At 40.3% G+C, this 27,157-nt stretch overlaps 1 long non-coding RNA gene across 1 annotated transcript in view; it reads right to left on the reverse strand.

Annotated features, from left to right (window-relative positions):
* LOC109310524 overlaps window positions 1-11,940 on the reverse strand; it is a 23,512-nt gene extending 11,572 nt beyond the window's left edge. The window contains exons 1-2 of the long non-coding RNA XR_002101236.1: window positions 11,825-11,940; window positions 9,004-9,079 (exon numbers count right to left, since the gene is read on the reverse strand). This is a non-coding gene — a long non-coding RNA (uncharacterized LOC109310524). The remainder of the gene's footprint in view (window positions 1-9,003; window positions 9,080-11,824) is intronic.
* Window positions 11,941-27,157: the final 15,217 nt, after the last annotated feature.

Below are 27,157 nucleotides of genomic sequence, written 5' to 3' on the forward strand. Positions count from 1 at the left end.
AGCCCCTGCCCCAGCCCCACTCCTTCCCTCACCCTGGTGCCCTCAATCTGCCCCCCCACTCCTTCCCTCCCCCCTTGCCCCTTCACCCACAACAGACTTACCAACTGGACACTGCTCTCCAAGCTACCCAGCTGTCTATCAGATTCAGATTGGTCTCGGCCGATATGGCTCATTAAAAATTGGCCATCAGTATCAGCTGAAAAATTCTCTATTGGTGCACCCCTAGTTTTAATCCATCAAAGCAATGAAGATTTGAAATTAGCTTGCTTCCAACAAGAATAAGAGGGGCAAAAAAATAGTTTTAAGTTGAAAGTTGGTAAGTTTGTAAAAGAATTATAAATATGGTGGCTCTTAATAGCATGGGCAACTAGTGCCACCTTAGTCCAGTGACCAGTCAGCAACTAGAGGGGTTCCCCCCATGGCTGATCATGCTGACTTGGGGGGAGGGAAATCCCCCTGAAGCAAAACTTACCAACTGGATGAGCAGCCGCACTGCTCCCAGAAGTGGCTGCGGAGCTCCCAGAAGTGGCCATGGGGTTTCCAGAATTGGCCATGTACTCCCCAGCTGGCACTCCTGCTTGCCCTCCCCCTGCCAGTCACCTGAGAGGGGAGTGCAGCCTGACGGGGGTGCACTGGTGCTCTCAGGGGGTGCATGTGCACCCCGTGCATCCCCTATGTGTTGCCACTGCTTAATAGCAAGGCAGCCGAACTTGATGACAGAGGAAGTTCCTTTCAAGACTGATATCTCATGCTACTTGCTCTTATGAAACATATATATTCCTTGCCAATCTTTAGAGATTCCTCAGAAAAGTAACTCAACTTCATGCTGTAATTCTTCACTGAGTTTTCCCAGATGTCTCTGCCAGTGACAGGCAGGCACAGCCAGGGGAAGTCTTTGGCTGAGAGGCTATCCTGTCAAGATGCCTCACACAAGCCCCTAGAGAGCTGCCAAGTTTAAAGGCAGGCCTCTTGGCCTTTCACCTAGATTTTGTTCAGAAGAATGGAGGTATTTGTTCTCCAATATAATATCTGGACATTAAAGTGGCTCAGTTTTTGTACCTGCAGTGTTGGACCTGGTTAATTGCAGGCACCAATGCCTGCCAATTATGATTTCTAATGCTGGGTTATCTAAGGGGACCCAAAATGCTCAGTGCCCAGATCCTATTGAAAGACAATTGCAATTGGGCACGTGTTGCTTAAGAATGAGCTTAACAGCCATGCCGCTGCTCAGTTAATTATACCTGTAAAAAGATTATTCTGAAGTACTTTTAAAAATCAAGCTTACATTTACTTTCTCATACAGAAGGATTTCAATATGCACCAGAGCTACAATGAAGTCATTAACCACTTCTGTGGAGAAATGGCACACAACCACACTGCACAGGAGTGTAGGACAGACAGTCAAAAACAACTTGCCCCATAGAAACAAGAAGAATATCAGGAAGGCAGACTTAAACTATTTCAGGTCAGGAAACCCAGGTTCTTAACCCTTCAAGGAAAAGTGCCATAGGATAGTCTGTAGAAAACACTTCTGTTTGATTATCTCATTCAAAATATATTACCCTGACAATATACTAGTGCACTAATTTAACATTAACTGTGATTTCTGGAATCATCACATCACTTTTTATCACAAAAGTTTTCCTGGATGTTTCTCTTCCAAATACTGATCATATCTAGCCCTACTTAGTTGGTCTGACAAGAGCCTTGTCAGATAATATTTTTAACTAGCATTCTTGTTTATTTACCTCTTGAGATTAAGGGGAAAATAACCATAAACTCTGCAACTAGCAACTCAGCACTTGCTCTGTGCTTGGAAGAAACTAATTTTCCCTACATGTTTAAAATTATATAACACATTTCAGATGTTGGCTCAAATTACTTTTAGAATTGCATCCAAATCCGGGAACCTTTTTTGCCTGTTTTATTCTTTTACAATTTTTCCACTTGTGCTTTTTCATTTTTAATTAAATCACAATTTATTTTATAATACTAATTTAAGAACTTTACTGCAAGAAATTCTATCCATTTGCATAGTTGTTACATGCATCCTGTGAACAAGTGACTAAAGTTTTACCTATTTTTGCACAGTACCTCTGCCCCCCGTTTGCAAGATCTAAAGGGCTAGATCTTCACCTGGTAAAACAGTGTCATGCCTCTGAATTCAATGGAGTTATGCTGATTTACACCATCTGATGATCTGGCCAATAATTTAATTAATATAATCAAATCCATGTACAGACATCAGAATAAACAATACCAAGCAGCAAGACAGCTATACAAGAAACATATCATGCAGCGAAAATCAAATGAATCTCAGAGACTTCTTAAATCACTATTTCATTACATAGATTTGTTTTCTATCAGCTTTGATCTCTTTCATTGCATTATACCAAGCTTGTCATTAGAGGCATGAATTTCTTCCTGTTAAATTGACCTCACATTCAGTGCTGATATCTAGTGACTGAATCCAATTGCAGCTTTAGTCTTTTTATTCAGTATTAAAAACCCTAAATTATTACATTATATGTAGAACACATGCCATGTGGGTGTCTGAGACTGCATATCCAGCACGAATGCATTCTTAATGAACACTCTAAGTCTGGATAGTATTGTAGAAGAGAGAGCGCAATGAACTCTTATTCAGCTATGAATTTGCACTTCACCACGATAGTAATTATTAAGCTAATTTAATAATAATCTGGGGTGCTGTGACCACTTCTTATTGAACTAGCCATAATCATTTCACTTGTGTTTTCCTCATCTGTCTGTCTGTATCCACCTGTTGAATTCTCTTTCTTAACTAGATTGTAAGTTTTTTCATTATGTGCACATGTGTATAAGATTCTGATCTTTAGGTCCTGTTGCAATATAAACATTAAATAATAATTTTAGGAGACCAAGAGAAGACTGAATAAGAGTTCTATATATAAATCCATTGTGCCAAATTTTGCACTTGAAGCAGAGTAGATCATACGAGGTCATGCTAAGAAAAGTGAGAGCAGCTTTACTTTTATATTCCATTTACATTAATTTCTCTGGCAAATGTCAAGCCTGTTAGAGTACTGCATCCTTTCCAGGGAAGCTGTACTGGTTCTGTTCACTTTTCGTTAATTGTGAGTTATCAAACATTATTCACTATTTAGGTATATCAGGTATTTTCAACAGCTATCCCTTCCTGAACTGGCAGAAACAGAAGGGACCTGCCTTTTGACTCATGACAACCTCTGCATTTCTGAATGAGTTTTGGCATGTGTAGATGAAGTAAGAGTAATAGAGGAGTTCCACTGGAAAAATTAATACTATTACATTCAGCCACAGAAAACAGTAAATGTGAAGTGAGCAGACTGATGACAGTATTAAAAGTTCCATGGGAAGAAAAAAAACTTATTAAACATAAGTAGAAAAATATCCTATTAGTAATATGCTAAATACTCTATGGTTTCTTTTTAATAGTATATAAGTATCCACAGTAGGCTAAAAAGGATAAAATGAAAAAGATGAGTGCTAGAACATCAAGGGGAATGAATGACAAACAGATGCTAAACAGACAAATGAGCTACGGTTGAAAGAGGCCAGCAATGTTGTATGATTAAGGGGCAGGGGAAGGAGAGAGAATGGAGAGAAGAGTGAAAAAAGAAAGAGGTGGATAAAAAAAATCATATATATATATAAATATATATATATATATATATATATATATATATATAGCCCCAGAGAAAACTGGAAACCACACTTAGTTGTAGTCTGGAGATGATCACAGGAAACAGTTTATAGAATTAAAAACATTTGGGAAATTATGGTACTTAGGAGAAATTGAATATAAGAAGTAATGATCATGTATGAAAAAGGGAACTTCAGAAATGTGGAGTGACTGCAAAGCAGAAAATAAAGAAGAGGTAAAAAAAATCAATAGATACAAAGGTCAATGTGAAAAAAGGAAAGGTTATAAAAGGGCCTGATCCAGAGCCTATTGAAGTCAGTGGGAAGACTATTAATAGACTATGATGGTAAATGTGAATACAAGTGGTACATTTAGATCACCCTAACTGAGCTTAGAGCAAGCTAAGTGTCTGGGTGTGCAAGCATTCACAGGGTTTAGGTTACACTAAAAATGGCACATCCAATCAAAAGTTAGTTGGCATCAAACGAGAGCGACATGGGTTAACCTGATGTAACATGAGTTAACCCAGCCAGTGAATACTTGTATGGGTCCCCAGCATAGCCCCAGGGCTGGGGAGGCCCAGCCTCTTTCCCTAGCCCTGGGGCTACACTATTTTTACCTCATTCTCCCAACCTTGACCAGGCTATTTTCTACCCCTCTCTACCTGACCAACGCACCTTTGGACTGGACAACACTCCCAGCAGACCCACCAGTCTGCACACCCTGGACCTCTCAGCCCTTCTCCCTGGACTTACCTCTGACTGCCCGCACAAACCCTTGCATGGGGTAGAAGCCAACTCAGATCTAGGCAGTTCAAAATTAGCTGCCAAACTTGATCCGGGTCTTCCAAACACTTGTTTGCACCCTACGGTGTTAGGTGAAGCTAACAGACCCAAATAGAGATTGTTCTGGGGGCATGGAGGTAGTCTGGTTCTGTTGGCCACTTTTGAGTTGAGCACAGTTTGATGTGGGTTGAGGAAAATGCCTGTCAATCTAAGCATGCTCTAAAATGTAATTTTTTTGACTCATCAAATATAATCTATTTTCCTTCTCCCCATTGTTTACTTGAAAGATTTGAGATCAAACTTTGTATATTATGTAGGTAAAATAACTTAGGAAGCAGCACTGTAAACTAACATTTTTAATCCTTATTTAGGAACCTCTTAATGAGTCAACCATGTTTAAAGTCTTACCTTCAAAAGAAAGCTCTGTTGGAGTTTACTAGATTTAAACAATGGTAAATATGTAGGCAGAAGGAACAAATCAGAAATTTACCTCAAGATGGAAAAAGAGGAGGTGAGACGAAGGGCACATTTTCAAACTTGACTCGAACCCAAGTTTTTAAAAGGTATTTAGATGTTACGCTACTCAGTGTTGTAAACTAAATGTCAGGATGAAAACTATATTGAATATAATAACAAAGGTCAAAAATATAAACACCAGAGTAATGAAAAACCCTGAAGGGGTGAGGGAAGAAAATCAGCTGAGCCACCTCCTTCTCCACTTCTAAAGACTGCAATTTAGAAACAGTAGATATAAGAAGGACCTCCAAGAATGCCATTATAATAATCAATCTGAGAAAGATTTATTGTTGCAACAGTAAACACATATTTTGCAAATGTTCATTAAGTATAATCAACAGGTGAAACAGCAGGATCGATATGTGAAAGAAACAGGAAACCAGAGTCAAAGGCTATGTCAAATTCCATGTGACAGCAACAAGTGTGATGCAAGTTGCATTTACCTCATTCTGCAGAGACTCAAATGCAGAAAGTCAAGTCACAGCCAAGACATAACATTTCTGCATTATTTTTAGCAGATGGTTACCAAACAGCCAGCTGGAAATGACAGCTGAACAAGAGATAACAGAAAAGCAAATTTCCCTGGAAAATTCAGAGGCAGAAGTTAAGAGTCAATAAGTATCTTGACAGTACTGAATTTCACCTGCTCCGTGTTCAGATAATATGTATGCTTGTTCCCTTTATTCTGACCCAGACAAGATTCACTGATTTGCTTTCCTTACACCAGATTAGGGTGATTCCACATCCATACTCTAGCATGAGGTGATTCCAAAAGACTGAGGCATGACTTCTTTATCTAAAAATCCAACAAACTCATAGCCAGAGTTGTTTCAGAGCAGCACCTGCCCCCCTAGGGATGGTGGCAGGTGGCTTCACTCCCAAAAAGAACACTTTCTTTCAATTCCCATTCCCCAGGTCTCTCTCAGAACCACACCTACCTGCAACCCACCTATTGGAAGCTCGTTACAGAGCCTTTGGTGAAAACTGAGATTCCATCCAAGGTCTTTATCAGGTTAGCAACATGTAACTTTAGCTACCTTTGGTCTGAAGTTTTGAAAGTGGCCACTGGGTTTAAGGTGTTCCAATTCTTATGGACCCTTCAGGCCAAATGTCAGAGTTGTGGTTGTTCAGCCCTTACCAGTCTATTAAACTGCATTATGTAGAGCTTTCTTTTTTCCCCTGAAGCATCAGCTATTGGCCACTCCTAGGCACACAATTCTGCAACAGATTAATTTAAGCATGTTACAGAATGGCAAATAATAATCGTGCTACCAGTCTTAAAAATGTTATACTTTGCACATAACCCGTTCTATTTCAAGTATCCTCAATCCTGACTCCTCAATTTACATCTTCAGTGACTGTCTGTCTTGCATGCATACCAGCCTAGCCTCTGGCTTCTTTATTATTCATTCCATCCAGGAAGAACACACACCAACTTCAGAGACTTCCTCAGCCTGACGAAGGGTTTTTAAACTCAAAAGCTTGCAAAAAACAATTTTCCAACTATTTAAGTTGATCTAATAAATGATGTCAGATTCACCCAAAGAACCTTGTCTGCCTGTGTCCTTAGAACAACACCACTACAACCTACACCCCTATTTATTCAAAAGTCTTTCTTACTCTGTACATCATAATTGCTCTTTCTGACCTCTTTTGATTTACAGCAATATAGCTCATTAGAACTATACAAGACAAGAAACTAAGTTTTCAGAGTAGAATATGTATATATATATTTGTGTACTAACATAAATGGAATACTATAAAGAGAAACCTCATCTATCTTAATTAAAGGATTACACATAATTTTCAATAATGTTATGTAATAATGTTTGGTGTTATTTAATAAGTTAATGCCTTTTACACTATCACAAAACTCTTCTCGGGTAATATTAAACATTATGGCTGTGCAAAGCTTTGGTCTGTCATTTGATTCGGCGGAGATTCAGCCGAACTCAGCAGCCAAATCTCCAAATCGAATCAGAAGACCCTTTAATCTCTCTGAATTGAATCAGAACCCTCTGAATTGATGTGGAAAGATCCAGAGAAATGTGATGATTCAGACATAGACACAGCTTTAAAAGTTTTTTCTATATACCTCAAGGTACCAGGCAGTTGTGAATGCTGAGATGGTGGGGCAGATGGAGCATCCCATGGGAGCATGGCGGGTCCCCAGCATGCTTGGCAACAGACCCAAAAGTAGACCAGAAGCCCTTCTGGTCTACTTCTGGGTCCACCGCAGAGCACATGAGGAACCCTGTCCCTACCCCCCAGTTCAGTGACTGGTGCCTCCTCAGTCTGGGGGAGCACCCAGGTCCCCCCCCCCCCCATGGCTGATTGCTGATTGGGGGAAGTCCACTGCCAAGCATGTGGGGGCCCCCCGCACTCCTGTGGGATGCTCAATCTGCCCCACCATCTCAGTGTTCACAAGGCACGCCTGGTACCTTGAGTTATGCAGAAAAAACATTTAAAGCTGTATCTATGGCCGAATCACTGATTCTCTGAATCAGCATTGCATCTTCAGATTTGGGTTTGGCTGAACTGAATTAGGACAGTGATCCAAATCAATGAATCATATCACTGTCTCCCAAATTGGACCGAATCCAAATTGAATACAACCTACTTCACACACCCCTATTAAACATCGAATTTAAAGATTGTAGAAGCAAGAGAACTGAAGGGTTATGGCCTTTATTCCTTCTCAGATCACGCCCATTATTGTGAGACATGACAGGGATTTTAGAACAGAGGGGGGTCTTACGTAAGTCATATGTGCTGCAGCAATGCAACAAATTATGAGCAGAGCTTAAACCTGCACCCTGAATTCTTGTCTTTGTGAGCATGTTTCTCATGTGTGGAGTGTTGGTTTTATGCAGAGATGCTGTAGGCTGTGTATCATGAGCAGTATTGAACCATAGAGATGGATTCTTTTCTGAAGTTTTTAACATTTAAGATACATTTCTAAACTTGGTATATGCTACTTTTATTAAAAATGTGCAACCACATTTAATAACCTCCTTTGGATGCCAGTTCACTACATTTAAATAATAATATATTTAATCTAGAAAGAAATTATTTTTGTCAATACTGTACATGACATTATGGTGTAAACCAGAAAATGTAGTGATCATATGAAAGGAGCATATATTACTCTGATTTTAGGATGAACAGATGAAATGCCTATATAATCAAAGGTAGTAATCAGTATGATTTCACAGAGATGAAAAATATTAGGCATATTTGTCTGATTTCATAAAGACTTTGGGGACCAGAAAAATCTGTGTATTCTGATGTATGTTTGACAGACCTAAGTGGTCAAGTAACTTAGAGTCAAATTCTGACTTGCCTACTCTGTTGAATAGTATCATTTTCCATGAATAGTTCCAGTCAAATCAAGGAGGTTACCCCAGAAGTAACCTGCATGGAAACCACTGCCTTCCCAAGAGTGGCAGGGCAAATTGTCACCCAGTCTCCCCCTCCCTGCCCCCCCAGCATGGAGTGCCCCACTCTCTAGGGGCTCCTCCCTGGGGCATCATGCCTAAGAGTCTCCTGGGGGGTAGCGGGGGCATAGATGGGGGGGGGATGCTCCACACTGTGCATTGATTGGGAGATGCTGGGGTGCAGACAAGCCCTGGAACAAGAGATCTGGCACATGGGAACCCCTTACCCATGGTCCAAGGAGCCAGGATGGCATCCAGCAGAGCCAACTGCAGGGAGCAGTATGGCAAGAGGGGAGGGGACCAGGCTGCCCGAGACCTGCTGCTCAGGCCAACATTGACTCAGCCCACCTTTCAAAGCCAACTTGCTACATGCTTGCTCCCAACCTAAGCTTGGGTGCTTTAGTTAAAGTTCAATAGTTAAAATGTTTCCACCGTGGCCTACTTGAATACCTTATAGACTAATTTATTTAAAAATACATGAGCTTTCATACACTCCAACATATGAGTTAGTCTGTAAGGGTCTCTCTTCCTGACTTCAGACTAACAAAGTTAACTACCTCTCTCTACATATGAATATTAGAGGCAATCTTATGTTACCTACCCCACTTTGAGTTCAGTTCCTGTGGCCTTTTCAGATTTTAAAGAGTCTGAATCTGCCTCTGCCAACCAAAGTAGAACTAAGGGAGAGAAGAGAATTATGAATAAAATACGTCAAAGTTTATGATCCAAATTCTTTTCTTGTTTAAAAATAAGCACAGGCAGAAAATCTAGTCAAAATTTACAGATATTAAAGCCAAACATAGCCACCTTTATAGCTTCACGTTTGTTCACTTATTATATATTTTGTGTCTATATTTGTAAAACAAGCTTGAAATGGATGGATTATTCAGAAACCTATTTTGAAGGAAAATGGGCAGTAATATTCTCAGGATCAGATACGAGAATAATTGCTGATCTCTGGTTAATTATATGATAATAAGACTTGTTCTACAGGCTTATGTAGCATAATAGAATAAGTTTCAGATACTGGAGTTTGTTCCTATTACAGTTAATGAGAATTTTCTGTTTCACTTAAATGACAGCAAGATCAAGTCTCCTACTTTTGAAACGTTGCAATACAAACTTCCGGGAACTGGAAGGTTCAAATCTCAGTGTAGATGACTTAAACGCTTCATCCTTCTAAGGTAGATATGATAAACTGAGTCTATGCATTTTAGTATGTTGCTTCTTGAAATGAGTCCTTAAATGTTTGAAAGATCCTGCTCCACTTTTCTTCAGAAGTAGAAGTTGGCCCTTGTGTTTGATGAAAGCTTTGGGCTGATTTTTAAGTGGAGCTTTAAGGTATGTATCTATTTCTATCTCTTTGAACCTTAAAATAAGTAAGGATATATATGATACAGATATTCATGAAAAGAGAGTACAGGTATGTGAGATTTCAGTTCTAAACATAAGCAACTGCTGCAGCATTTAGAGGCAGAATAAATACATTTTCTATTACTTGCATATATAAATCATACTATACATGTGTATGAGCTCTATCAATCTCTCTATCTATCTCTCTATAAATAAATATGGGGAAACACATAACATTTTCTCAACTTGATATTGTCCTGTTTTTCTTCAAATAAAACAAAACCATTGGCCTGCTTTTCACAGAGGAAGAGTCTTTGCTCTCTAAGCTTTTGTATTCAATAAAGAGGCTGGCCTGTGCTCCAACAAACAGAATTATTCAGCAAGTCACTGCCTTTGAAAAGTAACATGTAACACCTTGTTTTGTTCCTCAGTTCAAAAGGCACTGTCACTGTTGTACACCAGTGTTTTAAAAAAAAGAAGACTATAATTCATATGCAAACTAAGAGGGGGGATTTCATGATTTCATAATAAAATGTTGAAACGCTTTGATCGTAAGCTGGAAGGAGGTGTGAAACAGTGCTTCAGAAAGAGACAGATATTTGTGTAATCAGCCTTTATGTATTGCCAGTTCAGAATAATAACATATAAAAAGCCCCAACTTACCTCATCTGCCTGGTACAGCCAAGGCATAAATAAAAGAGAACAATGGAATTACTATTACTCACTCACTGAGCCCCAGCTACATCACTGTATTCTTTATAATTGCTGGCAAGAAGATTAATGTTTTGTTAAATATCAGAGTAAGGTCACAAGGGGGCTTGTAGGGCTGTCTAAATATCTAGTCTTTAAACTGCTTCCTTCCTTTTTTTTCCCTTCACGGAAATGAACTTGTAGCATTTCCTCTAATTATGGTGATTTTTGTGTTTTGTGTGTGTGAAAGGTGGATTCCATCTCTGACTCAGAGAATCCAAAAAACAGACAAGAGTAACAATCAGTCTATACATAATATCACTTAATAACGTATTATATGGATGGTGATTTCTGTGTGTCAGTTATATTCAGAGCAGATGTTGGAGTTGCATGTTGCCTGCTATCTGTCAGAGTTCCTAGTAAGTTCCTCTATGTCCTGGAGTTGATCGGGGCTATGTTCACAGTATAGAAATCTCTCCATTATTGTTGTTGTTGTCATCACCATGTAAATCAGTATTGTTTTGAAATCTAAATCTAAAAATAATCCTTGTAACAGGCTATTACATAAACATTCATGACTCCAGGGTAATAAAGATTTAGGACAAAAGACATCATAGTTTTGTCATTTGAAGAAACCCATAGCCTCTGCACCTGTGGCATGATGCATCTTGCATGTACAAGAGCAGACAGAGCCTTTAGTGTCAAAGTTTTCAGAGGTGGAGCGAAGCACCAAGTTCTGCGATATCTTCAAAGAGCTGCTCAGAAATCTGTTCTTTCTGCTCTCACCACAGAAGTTTAAGGCCATTCCTCTGTATCATAACAGCATCCTTCCTTACATAAAAAAGACACAATGGGACTTTACATGGAAACCATCAATGTGACTACTTAATGAGTTCATAGTGGTTGCAGCCAGAATTGTATGAGCCTCAACCATCGTCCATTCATCTGACATATATAGGGTTTATTCTGAGAATCATACTTACATCTTCTCTAAGTCAATAGAGGAGGAATACTTCCCCCCCTTAATTTCCTTCTGCTATGGGTGGTTTCCATTAATCTGTCTTTCCTTGATGTCATGTTTAAGCTGCATGGGATACATAAGTGATCAAGGTAACAGGGCAGCTATCATAAATTGAATAAAAAGAACTCAAAGAAGAGAGTGCTCTGGGAAACTGGATCAGTTGGGACTGGAAGCCAACCCTTGCTCCCGTTCCTGCCCCCGAGAGTGTGTGTGGTAGGAGAGAGGTATGGAAAAGTAAGTAGTAGTAGTAAAGGTAGAAGGACCTTCAGTTTGTTTTCCTCTTTTCTGCCAGATAAAAACCTTGGAGGAACCCAATTTTCTGGACTCCCTGCTTAAACCCTAAAACTTATCATCTTACTAGGGTTTCACAAATGCCCTTTCTTCTTGCATTTTTCCAGGGCCACCATGGTTGCAACAACACTCCAACCCTACTACAGGGTTCCAAAATCAGTCTGAAGATAAATTTTTTAAATGAGTGCTTTCCTGTTAATGGAAAGTTTATTTGGTTATGTTCTATAGCCTCTCAAAGAGTTTTGGACTTTGAGACCCTATGTGTTGGCTGTGAAGCTACTGGTTCTTATATTTACTGTATGATGGAGATATTTGTCATGATTCTGTAGTTAATGATTAAACACTGAAATTGATTCTTCCAGCAAAAAGATTTAAAAACTAGCAGAAGAAAGGGTTTGCACTGAAAATAAACTAACCAAGCATGGCTTTACTTCATTTCTGCATTAAATTATTGCTTTAAAAATTGGGAAAAACCCTGTAGTGGTGGCCATAATTGCCCTTCAATCACTGCAAGAAACAATTAACAACAAGATAGCTAAAAATGATGCAAATAGTTCTCAAACTATAAGCCACACGCAAAGGCAATAAAAAATCCAAACAGTATAGATACCTGTGTGGATAGAGATGTTTCACTGTGAACTGAATGTAATCACAGAGGGGTGAGTATTGGTTCTGGGAGAGTTAGATGTCTGAAGACAAGCAAAAGGTTTGATATGCTCAGTTGTCTTAAAATCTGTTGTTTAGTTCATTACTACTTATTATTATTATCAGAGAGTTACCTTACTCTTTACCCAGCATGCCTGAAATTTTTATAAGAATATGTAGTACTAGCAGCAGCCTGGGCAGCAGTAGCAGTTCTGTTGAACAAAGAAAGGAAGGAGGACCCAGAAAACTACAGGCCTGTTAGTCTTACCTCAGTCCTGGAGAAGCTCTTTGAGAAAATTATCCAGGAGCACATCTGTGAGTAACCAGCAGGGGAGATCATGCTTAGGAGCAAGCAACATAGGTTCATTCAAGGATGGTGCTGCCAGACCAACCTGGTGGCCTTCTATGACCAGGTCACAAAATCCTTGGATGCAGGTGTCACGGTGGACTTAGTCTTTCTGGACTTTAGGAAGGCCTTCGACACTGTCTCTCACCCCATTCTCATTAAGAAATTAGGTGACTGTGGCATCGATGCCTACACAGTGGCATTGATGCCTACACAGTCAGATGGGTCGCAAATTGGCTGGAGGGCCACACTTGGAGAGTGGTGGTGGATGGGTCTTTTTTGACCTGGAGGGATGTGGGCAGTAGGGTCTCCCAGGGCTCGGTCCTCGGGCCCGCACTGTTCAACATCTTCATCAGCGACTTGGGGTGAAAAGCACCTTGTTCAAATTTCCGGATGACACTAAGATGTGGGGAGAAGTGGGCATGCTGAAGGAGAGGGACAGGCTGCAACTATATCTAGACAGGTTACAGGGGTGGGCGGATGAGAACAGGATGGGTTTCAACACTAACAAGTGCAAGGTGATGCACCTGAGGAGGAAGAATCAGCAGCATACCTACAGGCTGGGGAACTCCCTTCTAGTCAGCACAGAGGCAGAAAAGGATCTTGATGTCATTATTGATTCCAAAATGAACATGATCCGCCAATGTGGGGACACAGTGAGGAAGGCTAACCACACCTCGTCATGCATCCATACATACATCACGAGCAGGTCCAAGGAGGTGATCCTCCCCCTCTATGCGGCACTGGTCAGGCCACAGTTGGAGTACTGCATCCAGTTCTGGGTGCTGCACTTCAGGAGAGATGTGGATAGCATTGAGAGGGTCAAGAGGAGGGCCACTCACATGATCAGAAGGCAGCAAGGTAGGCCCTACAAGCGGAGGCTATGGGACCTGAACCTGTTCAGCCCCCACAAGAGAAGGCTGAGAGGGGATCTGGTGGCCATCTACAAACTGGCCATAGGGGACCATCAGGCTATGGGAGAGTCCCTGTTCCCCCAAACACTACCTGAAGTAGTGCCATAAGTTGTCTGAGAGTAGATTCAGACTAGACATCAGGAGGAACTACTTCATAGTCAGGGCAGCTAGGATCTGGAACCAACTTCCAAGGGAAGTGGTGCTCACTGCTACCCTGGGGGTTTTCAAAAGAAGGCTAGATAATCACCTAACTGGGGTCGTTTGACCCCAGCATTCTTTCCTGCCATGGCAGGGGGTCAGACTTGATGATCTGCTCAGGTCCCTTCTGACCCTACCTACTATGAAGAGCTGGTGTTCTTATGTTCCTCTCTCGGTTGTGTATCCCTTGTAATTTACTCTGATTCCTTTGCTGAAAAGAATGACAAGGCAAGAGCTGTTGGAAAAGGACACGTTAGGCTTTTTAATATCCTAGAGCAACAGTATCTCCAAGGTATTAGAGTTTGCTATGTTATTTATACATTTGTAATGGTTTAGAATTCTATCAAGCCTAGTTGTGGCTTGTAGAGATATTAAGAGCCAAACCATGGCTTTTCTTGTACAGATACAGAACTCAGTAACAGGTGTGCATGTTAAGTTCCCTGTCTGTGCCCAGTCCTGTGAGAATGTACAGCTCCAACTAGAACACCTTGGCTCTTTCAGCTCTTGATCATGTTATTAGATCTGCAGGCACTTAGTGTGTTTGCCAAGTTGATATCCATTGTATAAGTAGCATGAAAGTTCACATGTACAACTAAAGGAAGTTCACATGGTGGTGCATGTCTAACCCCAGTGCTGTTTCCTGCCCAGAGCAGGGGGTTGGACTCGAACTACTAAGGTCCCTTCTCACCCAAACTTCTATGAATCTATGAAAGAGGATGCAATGAGCCACACTTCCCAATCCTGGTGCATTTATTTCCTAAGCAGCCAGAATTTTCACTGGGGAACAAGTGCTGTTGGCAGCCCTGTCAGGCACATAGAGGGCATAGCTGGGCTTTGACAGGACCATGAAAGCAGACAAAGATGACTAAATTATGTCTTATATTTAAAGAAAAGATTGTCCAGAAATATCCCCTGGTGCCACTTGGGTAGTAAAACATCATTGAATCAAGAGCTGAAGAGGGCTTTGTAATGAATGATGGCAGAATATGAGCCCTTGTAATGTTATTTATTGGAGCATCCTGCATCAGCCTCTCTTGCTGAAGAATGCTAATTTTCAGTTTTATTACTGACTCACACACAACATCTGCATTTAGCTAATGTTAAAGGACTGGGAAAAGCAAGGGAATGACAGCTGAAAAAACTGCCCTTAAAATCTGCCATTGTGCATAATCATTGGAGCATACCTGCTGTGGAAGAGCCAGCAATTTGATGAGCAATCTGGAATACCTGAACAACTTCTTAAGTGGCTTCAACTTTCCTCCTTCACCATGATGGTCTAAGTTCTAGGCCAATAAGACCCAGAAACTCCTGAGCTCTAATCCTAATTTTGCCAAATTTCCCATGTAGACATGGACAAAGTTTTTATCCATTCTTCCTCAATTTCCTCATGGTAAAATACAGTATATTTTCTTCTCCTTACCCTGCAAGCTTTAAGATAATATGTTAACTGTTGCCTTTTATACAGCTGAGAAGGTACACTGAACTACTAAGTTCCCTGAACTTTTGAAATAGAGTTAAAATGTATTGATTTGCACGCACAAAACATAAAACCACAGCTTTAAACAGAACCAATGATACTATGGATGCTTCTAACACAGTGGCTTTCAATTTGTGGTCTGTGGACTCCTGGGGATCCACAGGTTATGACTAAGGGGTCCACGAAAGATGACTGATCAATCAAAAGTATGTGAATATACATACTTACAATTCAGAGGGGTCTGCACCTCCATTCAAAACTTCTAAAGGGGTCTGCAAATGAAAAAAGGTTGAAACCCACTGATCTAACATACTTCAGCTTTAAACTTACATTTATTTGCTTTGCATTCCAGTCTGGAGAGATTGTAGCAAAGCAAAGATAGGCCAAAGTGGAAAAGAAAATCTAAGAGGGCGGCGTGATATAGATAAGTGCAGAAAAAATAGGGAAAAGGAGTAAAAAAGGAAAAAAATATTAAGAAGTATATGGAAGAGGATGTGGCACAAGGAAGCAGGAATGGTCTGCTATTTGTGATATATATAATTCAGGTTTGCCGTTGAAAAAAGAATTGCCCTTTTCAGGTGAGAGAGTGAGCTTTAATTATATGAAATGCGGTTTGTGAACTAAAAGAGGCTTGACAAATCCTACAAACTCTATCAAGATTGCATAATGATATTACCAGGTAACCATGGAAAACATTTTTCTAGAACCAAAATTGAGTCATATGAGGCCTTTGTACATGCTGCAAAATTACCCTTTAAAGTGACTTAAATGCCCTTTTGCACCACTTTAATGACATTGCTGTTTGCACGCTCAGCAGTGTATTCCATTTTAAATTACTTTGGTATATAGCAAGATAAAACACCTCTGAAGTATTTTAGTTGGCTACCTAACAAAGTGCAACAGTTCATGGGGCGCTGGAAGCCGACTTGCTTGGGGCTTGGTGGGTCCCGTGCAGCTCAGGGGCTGTGGGACCCAGTGGCAGCCTGTGTCACTGGGTCCCACAGGCTCCACTGAAGAAAAAAAAAAGCAACAAGCCTGATCTCTTTTTTTTTCCCCCCTCCCTGGAGCCTGCCTGCCTGCCTGAGCTGTGCGGATGTCCATTGATGGCAGCACCCTCCACCTGCACCCCGAGACCACTTCAGTTGGGTACCAGCAGGTGGGTGCCACCTGGGGCTCCCTGCACAGCTCAGGGACTGCACGGCCTGCCAACAGCTCACCCCACGTCCCCACTGTTGAAGAGGCAGGTAAGGATCAGGTCCCCACCCTTGTATACATGCCATGGGGGTTTAGTTCAGTTTATATCTCCCTAATTTGAAACAGTGTTTTTAAAAACCCACCATTTCAATTTAGGGAGAACTAAACTGAATTAAGCCCCCATGGTAGATGCAAGAAGCCATGGAGTGAGAAGGGGATCTGGGGAGATGAGATTTGCTAGTTGAACCTAAAAATATGTTATTAGACTCCATTTAGCCCACTTAAAAAATGTCCCAAATGACTGTCATCAGTCCTAAACAGATTCTCCACTAATATAAAATGACATGACTCCTCTAAAATCAATTGAACCTTTTTACATGGTCTGAAGGTCTAAATTAATCTTCCCTTTTTTAGTCGCAGAATTAAGAAGAAAGCAAAGTGAGGACCAAGCAAAAAAGCAGAATGTAGCAGCCCTATGACTTGTGACTTCTTAGCAAAGATTAATAATCGTATCACCCATTTTCTCAGTGAAAAAAGTTGCAGAAAAGCACCCATAAAAATCTACTTTGAAACTTCAACCTTAGTAGGCCTTAAAGTCACCAAGCATGCTCCTGACCTGAAAATATTTGAAGGTAACCTTGAATTTGGTTGATTACCCTGTGAAGTCTGAATATCTCCACTCCTCTGCAGGGTAAGGGTGTTCAAAGTGGGCCATATTCGATTCTCATTCAGATTTGGAATCGGCCCGATTTGGGGGATAGTGATTTGATTCGTTGATTTGGATCGCTGTCCTGATTCGATCTGGCTGAATCTGAATTTGAAGATTCAATGCTGATTCAGAGAACCAGCAATTTGGCCATAGACACAGCTTTAAATGTTTTTTCTGCATACCTTGAGGTACCAGGTAAGGCTTGTGAACGCTGAGATTGTGGGGTGAATGGAGTGTCCCACAAGAATGCGGGTGTGTCCCCCATGTGCTTGTCGGGGAACCCTCCCCCACAGTTCCTGAGCTTGGTGATCAGCCACGGGGGGGACCCTGAGTGCAACCCCAGGCCCAGGAGGCACCAGTCGGTCCACCTTCTAGTCCACTTCCGGGTCCGCTGCCAAGCATACTGGGGACCTGCCCACATTCCCATGGGACATTCCATCTGCCCCTCTATCTCAGCATTCACGAGCCATCTGGTACTTTGAGGTATATAGAAAAAACATTTAAAACTGTGTCTATGGCCGAATCATCTAATCTCTCTGATTCAATTCAGAGATATTAAAGGGTCTCCTGATTCAATTCAGATTCAGAGATTTGATCCCCGAATCAAGCCGAATCTCCACCAAATCAAATCAATGACTGAAGCTTTGCACAGTCCTACTGCAGAGTCATCCAATAGATACATACCAGCTCAGCTGTTCTCAATAAGATTCATCTAAGACATTGTGGGCACATCTACACAAGACGCTTAATATACAGAAGAGTAATTATACTGCACATTAGTGCAGCTGGCAGAAACCATGCTAATGTGCAGTAGATTGAGTCTAATGTTTATTAACATCATTTTAAAGCATTCATCTGCACTAATGCTCAGTAGTGCCGATTATGGCACATTATATTAGTCTCTATTATTACAGGTACTAAACTTAATGCACCATAATTATGGTACATTAATGCACGTGTAGACACACCCTCTGAAACCCAAATCCCAAACCTCTGCAGGGCAAATAAATAAACTAGCAAAACAGGAAGGGTTTTAATTTCAAGGAGTAGGTCCATCTCTACACTACTTTTTCAATTCTAACAGTGGACAATTCAGCCAGGATTTTCAGCCCAGTTTCAAGATTCTGCTTCCCCCCACTGTCCCATGGGACATGGGGGGCTCTGCCATGAACCCCCCAACCCCAGTCCACTCCCCCAGTCTCTGCACCATGGCTGCCCCGCCTGCCACAGCTCTGGCCTTTTAAGAAAAAAAACAAAACAAAAACCCAGGCTCACCAGCTGCTGCAGCAGCCTTGGGGCTTCAGGAGGCTTGTGCAGAGCCCCCCATGCAGCATGAGGCATTGAGGGACAATGGGGATCACCCCCCCCCCCACTGTGCAGGATCTGGTGAGTTGGGGCTTTTTTTGTATTTTTATTTTAAGGGCTGGGAGTTGGGGAGGGTGGAGCAGCCATGGCAGGTGGTGCTGGGAGAGTAGGTGGGGGTCAGGGGGCTTGTGGAAGAGGCCCACCACGTGGCATGGGGCAGTGGGGGGGCTGCAGAAATTGCCCCCCCTCCCTGGCAGCACCCGGTGAGTGGGGGCTTTTTTTTTCAAAGAGCCGGGAGCTGGGGCCAGGCGAGACAGCCATTGAGGGCAGGCAGGGGATGGGGCCTGTGTGATTTGGAGATTCAGCTGATTCGGCAGCAGCCGAATCTCCAAATCAGATTTGGCCGAATCAATTTAGGACAGTGCTTTGAATCACTAAATTAAATCACTGTCCCCCAAAATGACCAAAGCTGAATCTGAAGTGAATATTAGCCGCTTTGCACAGGCCTACTATTTACACCTGTGCGGGTGCTTACCATGTCAGTTGAAATACTAGAACAAATCTTTGAAGGATCAGTGTCTCAATCAGTAATAAATCTGAGTAATAAATATTAAAATGAAAAGCAAGATAAAGATGCATCTACCTTTCTTGCCAGAAAACAATGCCAAGCTTTGAGCATTTGGGAAGCATTGCTTACAATTCAGTAGTTAAACATCAATTCAATTAGCCATTTTAAAAGCCTTGATTACACTGTAAGACATGCAGTGGTTTGGTCTAACTTTTTTAGATTCAAGGCACTCCTTGGAAAATGCCAGCTCTTAATTTTCAGTCTTTTTTCTGATTACAGAAAAATAATACAGCAATTCTTCTGTTGCAAAGAACTCAGAAATACCACAACAGGTCAGAATGTTTTTAACACTGTGGATTCCTATTTGAAATTTCTGGAATTATCTTGCAAATCATGTTAGCGTAACTAATAGTGCTAACATTGTGTGGTACCCTGTGGTACTTTTGAAAGGATCTCAAGACACCCTGGTTGAGGGCACTCTGGTTGAGAATCACCGTAATAATAGAACTTGTTTCCTGCTACTCAAATGCGACATTAGAAGGTAAATTAACAAAAGATTCCGTAATTTAAGTCAATGAAAGTTATCTCTGTCAAAATAAAGCCATGAAGCTCATATGTTGGATAGTAGACAATGAAGTTTCTGCGGTAAAGGTAAACTGAGTCTTAGTTTCTAGGTTTAGATTTATAAAATTAATTTGTTAGTACAGTCTTGTTATTCTTGTGATTTATATTTAATTTTATGGAGCTGGTCTGCCTTAAGAGGTACACGTGTGGTTCTAAGGGCAAAACAGAATTCAATGTCAGGTACCTAAATGCCTTTCAGGATCTGGGTGCCTAAGTGCCCATGTTGCACTGAGATTACTTATGTGCTTTTGAGACGTTTACTGTCAATAGCCATCCATGGTATGAATCAGGTAACAGATTGGGAAAATATAACTGATTTCCTCCTATTTTTCAGCAGAGTTATAATAATTAATTGTCCCTGAATCAGTGACAATATAGGGGTTTCTAAAATGCCCTCCCACAAAGATGAATGTGATGGCCTGGATTTCATTAAGTCACAACTGCCCTTAGCTTCTGAACTTGTGAATAGATGAACAGGAATAAACTTTTATTTTAGTTGCAAGACAGGTTAGACAGCTTTTATATATTTGAAGAACATTCAAAGAGACACTGGCAAAACCTGAAATACCATAGGCCTCAGGTTTCCAACAGCCATCACATTACTTGATTCATAAGGTCAAACTTTACAACGCAGTTACTACCATAGATAATAATTCTTTCAAAGATATTTTATCTATTTCATCTTTTTTGAATTTGAAAACTTCTTTTGCAGACATATTGTAGTAAAAAAAGAAAATGACCATGTGCAATTTAATCGTTTAAAAATCACATAAAGAAAAAATACAGTTAAACAAAGCAGAAATCACAGATCACTGAAAACAATTCTTATCTGCTTCATTTCAGTTCATAGTTGAAAGTCATCTCTGTGCTTTGAAAAACTGTATAGCCATTGTTTTCCTTAAATAACTCATCCAGCAGAAAGAACATCTCAGCAAAACATTGAGGAATATAACATGTCATGGGCCTGACTTTTTTCTTCCATTTATGTCACTGTTTACAGTGGAGTTACTGCTGATTTATACAAGCAAAATGATCCAGGTCTGGAGTGGAGCTGGTGGATCGGTGGGGTTGGGGGATTGTTGGGTCAATGTAGGGGGGTGGCTTGGGTGCATAAAAATAACCTGGTGAGGGTCAGGAAGATGGGAAGGGGATGTAGAAACAGCACAGTCCTGGGTCTCTGGTGTGTGACTGGGCTTTGCCAGCCCTGAGGCTGTGGTTGTGAATATGTGCAAGCATATGCTAGATTGGGTTTACCCCTTCATGGAGATGGTTACCACAATTTTGATCAAAGTTAGTTTACCTCTTGAGATGAATTAACTTAGATTGGGCACACCATTTTTGGCTGATTTAAAGTCTTAGAATGTCTCCATGAGTGGACATTTAAAGCAACTTAACCCAGGAGGGTGGTAAAAAAAGGATGAAAATGGAAAGAGAGTATGTCACGATAAAAGTGCAAAAAGTAATGATGCACAGTAGTTAAGGCTACCATAGTATGCCAGCAAGGCCGTTTACCTTTTAAATAATACTTGAAGCCCCAGGAGTTGAATCAATGGAACTGGTGAAGTTCATTGAAACCTTAGATACTATGCTTGCAACCCATCTTTGGTCATCCAGTTCCAGCTCAGCATTTATTGTGGGAACATAATTTTAAAGGGAAATTCATGGAGGGCAGTAGGATTAGAAGTGAGTGCAGCAATGTGATCCTCCCAAATAAAGAAGTAAAAAATAGAACTCTCTGAGTCTTTAATCACTAATTTCTCCTGGGTCTGCTGTTTGAGTCTCTGCTATGCCTCTTACCTCAGCTATACTACCATTAAGTAAATCCCAGCATGAATCAAAAATTCAGAATCCGCTTATCATTTCCACACTTAGATTATATGTGTTTAGTATAGTACAGGGCTTATTTTATTTCTTTTTCCTATTAGCGTATTTGTCTTTGTTTATATGTGTATTTATTTGTGTTTTCCTCAGACTATTTTGAATGTCATTGGGGAGTTAAAGAAGATGTATAGTGTATTCTAAAAATGCAATAAAAGATAATATAGCATATTTCTTGCATGTCCCAGTGTATTACTTCTTGCTTCCATAAAAAAATACACAAAACAAATTGTAAACAAGGAAGCATTTGGACTCAGATTATGCATGAATAATGATACATGGTCTAATCTCAAATGTAAACAAAAAAATCTAGTTTTACTGCTAATGGTCTTAGGAAACATTTTTCTTTTTTTCAAGGAAATTAGTCAGAATGTAATAAAAACATGCTTTTTAAAATAAATGGATTAATTCACCTTGTGTTACAAGAAAAATCAATAATAATAAATATTGTGCTTAGCCTTAAGAGGGGGATAGATCTTTCACATATAGAAGTCTTGGTGATACGGTTTGACCTTGGCTTTATGGTATCCATCCTGTTTCCTTTAAAAGTATTTCTGCCTTTGTGATCATCTTCTTTGCCTGCAGTCTTTCCACACTCACTAGTCATTTCTGTGGGCTTGATTTAAAGTTCAATTTTCATTGGCTTCAAGGGGGCTTTGGATCAGGCCCTGTAATTTTGACCTTGCTCCTAGTAAAGTCAGAAGCAAAACTCCTGGCAACTTCTTTGGCAATTGGATTGTGCCCTCAACGTTGGGTGAAGGATAAGGCTACAAATGTCACATTTCACTCAGCATCTTCTACTAGCCCCTAGCTCCAGTGTGTTTTTCAGTAAGTCCTGACAGAGTAACTGTGAATGCAGAGATTCAGGAGAGGATAGGACCCAGGGATTATAACACAAGCTGTTCTTAAAACACTGGATACTTAAACTTTCCTTCTCTGCTGTGAACTTTCAGATAGATAGTTAAAATCTAGAATAAAAACAGGTATAGTATATCAAATATGGAGTGTGTGTGTGTATGTGTGTGTGTAAAAAGAGATTAGTTTTCTTTAATGGGACTTAAATGATCCTACTCACATGAGTAAAATTACAGACATGTTTGTAGCCCTGATCCTACTGCATGCACAATCCTAATAAAGTTTAATGAACATTATTAAAAGTCTATATGAGGCTAAATAAGGTTGCATGTTTGAAGTAGTCATTATTGCCTTCCAGAACAGGAGTACAGTATCACAAAAAGACAGGCCCTACCAAAAGAGTAAGAAGAAGAGTTTCATCTCCCTTCCTTCCAAGCAAAATGGCGGACTAATTTATTTTATTTCCTTACCAACAGAAGTGTTTAAACAAAATAACACCACTTAGCATGTCATCAAATCTGGCATACAACATGCATGTAATATAAGAATGCCCAGGCTAATGTCCAGCTGTAATTCTTTTTTGGCTTAAATTATTTGGGATACAAATCAGTGTAGCAGATCATCTGTAGATTAGTATGTTCTTGCAAGTAGACTATAAGAAGGAGTCCATGTGCTATGCAACTTCCCTCTCATCCTTTAAACCCTTCTCAGAAACTAGTTCTTCAGGGCTAGAGTAAGAAGTTACACAGAACCTGGTGTAAGTGATCAGAAACGAATCCAAATCTGTAACACAACAGGACTAAGTACAGACAGTCAGAAAGTCTGAAGCTGAATTGATTCAATCTTTTTTACAAGTTAGGCTAAGCTGCATGGATTGAACTGATAAACGAGTGAACAGATGTTCACTTTTGATTCCAGAAATGCAGTCGCATGTCTGCAGTGGTTCTAACCGTGCATGCCTCCCTAATCAGCTGGAGCAAACAGCTTGAGCTAGCCCATCCACCCTACAAAAGGGGTGTGTGCAGGAGAGATGCAAAGTATCCTGGCATGCTGGGGAACTGTGAGTTAACTTAAATGTGGAGGGGGTCTGGGACAAAAGTTCAATAAACCAATTTAACCTAAATCAGTTAAGTCTGATACTCCATCCATCCAGGTTTATCTTAAACCAGTTTCAGCCATTTTCAAAGTGGTTAATGTACACTGAACATCTGTTGTGTTACATATTTGAACCAGTTTCTGATCACTTATACCAGTTTATATGTAATTTCTGTCCCTAGCCCAGAAATTCAGTTCACATAAACTACTTTCAAAATGGTGGAAATTAGTTTAAGATAAACATGGATGGATGTAGTCAAACTGATTTAACTTAAACTTAATTGATTTAGTTTAAATCAGTTTATTGAATTTCTGTCCCAGATCCCCTCCAGATTCAAGTTAACTCACAGTCCCCTAGCATCCCAGGATGCTTTGCAGGATGGGCAGGATAGCCTTGGCCCAAGCAGGGAGGCATGCTCTAGTGCCTCTCACTCCACCCCCAGCTTCTGGCCTGGACCACTACAAGCATGTCGCTGCATTTCTGGAATCAAAAGTGAATGTCTGTTCACTTGTTTATTGGTTCAATCTACACAGTTTAGACTAACCTGAGAAGTGATTCATTATGTAATCTTATTCACAAGCAATCTCATTGGTTCTAGTGAAATTAGTACTACCAAGTAAAGTTCCTCATGTCCTTAACTCTTTGCAGGATCAGTTATTGTAACCTCTGTTGGGGAGGACCCATGGTTTTTTGTCTGTGTATAGCTATACACATAAATAATAATAATAAAAACAATAAAAACTATCTAGGGAGTAAGCAGGCCTCTTAAATAAGCCAAATATTCTTCAAATAAATCTTGAATCTAAGAGGAGCTTTAATAACCTCAATTTCCTGCTTCTTCCAATATTTTAAGCTGCATTGCAATGGCAGAATTATCTTTTTTTTAACAGTTTTTTAAAAAGGGGCCTGGGGCAAACATCTAATCAACTTAATGGAATTTTCCATTTAGTTAGCATTTACTCAGTTAAAAATGTTGTTTTTGACTACACTTAGCCCCAGCTTACTCCTCACAGGTTGTGAAAGTCTCCTCTTCTGCAGCTCTGTTATGTGGAATAGCCTCATCATCTCTGGTCAAGAAAAAACAGAGCAAAGACTGGGAGTGAGGATTTCCAGAGTTCTAATTCTCATGATATGATTATATATCATGCAGACACACTTAACTAGCTTTGAACTAACTGGTTGTGGTATTGATCACAAAACAGCCAGGCAGAACAAAGCTCAGTGAGGTCTATCTATCTATTTACCTAAGGTCCAGCTAGGTTTTGTGGCCTGTGCTGCTCTCTGTGCTGACGATGCTATACTGTTACCAATACTCTATCTGTTTTGTTTTAATGCCACCCCAGGTATGCCTGCACAAGATACAGTTAGTTATACCTGTAGATTGCAGTGTAGACCTTCCCTCTGACACAGAGTCCCTCAAGGAGCCTGAGATAACTTACTTCACCTTTTTGCTTCAGTTTTCACATCTGAAAAATAGCTTAAATCAAGGACCAGCAACAATATTTCAAGCCATGGCCAAGAAAAGCCTGCTTCTGGTCCAGTGCAGCTGGGTGCTTTAGCAGCATGTTGGAGAATCGCACCACCTCTCCTTTTCCTAGCTTCCCACTCCCTGGCTGCAGTACATGTGCAGCTTCCAGCCAGAGGGGAGCTGCATCAGGGTCAGGTACTCTACCTCCCCTCTCCCCCGCTATCCAACCTGGTCCCAAAGCAGCTCTGCTCTGCTGGTAACTCTGCTTGCATTGCAGCTTTGAGGAGAGGGAAGGCGGGGGGGTTGTCTGAGGTGTGAGCACAGCTCCTAACTTCCCTCTGGCTGGAAACTACACCCATGCCACCACCTTGGGAAAGAAGGAGCGGGGTGCAGGGAGCTGAGAGAAGGGGCACTACAGACACAGCTTCCAGTTTCCCAGCTCCAACACAGTTCCTCCCCATTTAGCCTGAGTGCAGGCATGGGAACAGACAAAACCCTGCAGTTCTGGGGGCCGTGTTTTGCCACCCCTGGCTTAAATCATATTATATTATAGCTCAGTGGATTATATTTAATATTTACCCACCTCACAGGGTTGTTGTACAGATTAGTAAAGCAATATTTATACAGTATTCTGAAAATGAAAAGCATAGCATAAGTGCTAATTATTATCTACATTTATTTTCATGCCTCAATTGAAACACCTTTTCTTTTCCTCTTTGCCTATACTACTTAATTTCTCTTTTGCACTTCTATTGTTTAACTCTCTAACTGTATTATTTAACTCTGTAAAGGATCTTGGGATACAGTTTCTATGAAAGCTGCTATACAAATGATATTATACGCATTGTATGTTGTTGGATAGCTCTGTTCAAGGGTTTCTCCTCCCTTTTGTGTAATGACAGCTGTGCCAATCCTGTCTGCAATTGGAAGCTTACTCATTCGGGGGAAAAGAACAGTTTGCTTATTATGGGTACATATTTCCCATTGGTCAAGTACTTAATTGTTTGTGTCTCAGTTTCCTATATACAATAATGATGCTTGCCTACTTCATAGTGATGAAGTTATATTTGGTTATAGTCATGTTTGTAATAGGAAAGCCAATAAACTTTAGCTTCAGTAGCAGCTGATACTGAAAAGCTTCTAAAGACAGGGTTTTCAAGGAGCAAACTGGCTTACAGAATCAAGCCATAGACATGTTTTGAGAACTAGGTACTTAAGTCATGTTAAACTCCCATTGAAGTCACAGAGAGATTTTCCATTGTCTTTAGGGTGATATGAATTAGTTGGTTAGTGATCTGTTGTCCTTTGAGGTGATCCATGGACTCTCTCCAATCTATCTTTGCTCACATGAAAGGGAATAAATACAGCTTCTGGTCGGACAAGGAGAGAAGGCTGTAGGTTTTCCCAAGATAATTTTATTTCTGTATAAATTTTCCATTTTTGTGTGCTGCTGTGAGAAATTTAGGTAAATATTCCTAAATATTTACATGGCACATGAAGTTGAAACATTGTGTCATGTCATGTTCACACGTCATAAAATTGTCAGGAAATTGAGAGATTTATCAAAGAACTCTCAAGGAAAGTTCAACATTATTGCAATATGGATTCTACTGTAATGTGGATGGCCTGTGTACTGGTAATTAGATACACGGACATTTCATCCATCCACATCTATGATGGCACTGTGTTAATGAAATTTTGTACATACCAGTTAACCCACATAGCAAATGAAAACAGGAAAACACTGCCTTTTTTGCCTGAAAGGAAATTCTTGATGGGCATATATTACTGGGACAGTAATACTTTTTAGTTGTTTAGTGAGTTCAGTTAAAAATCAACATCTTAAATGGATTAATTTACTTCAGTTTTACCTTACCGATTGGTTCTTCTGTCCCAAATTAGGATGACCCATGGTAAATACTTTTACTTAATAATTTTATTTTTAAATTACTCTTTCTTCTACTGAGGCACACAGGAGCAGTTAAACATATACTAAAACTTAATTCTAAAAATAATGCTTAAAATTCTCTCTTTACATTTAGTCATCAAAGTCATTCAAAGGGGATATACTACATAAAAAAAATAGCGTGGAAAAACAGCGAAAAGTGTATGTATAAGGCTAT

The sequence above is a fragment of the Crocodylus porosus genome, unplaced genomic scaffold (assembly GCF_001723895.1).
Source record: "Crocodylus porosus isolate Cpor-Errol unplaced genomic scaffold, CroPor_comp1, whole genome shotgun sequence".
NCBI lineage: Eukaryota > Metazoa > Chordata > Crocodylia > Crocodylidae > Crocodylus > Crocodylus porosus.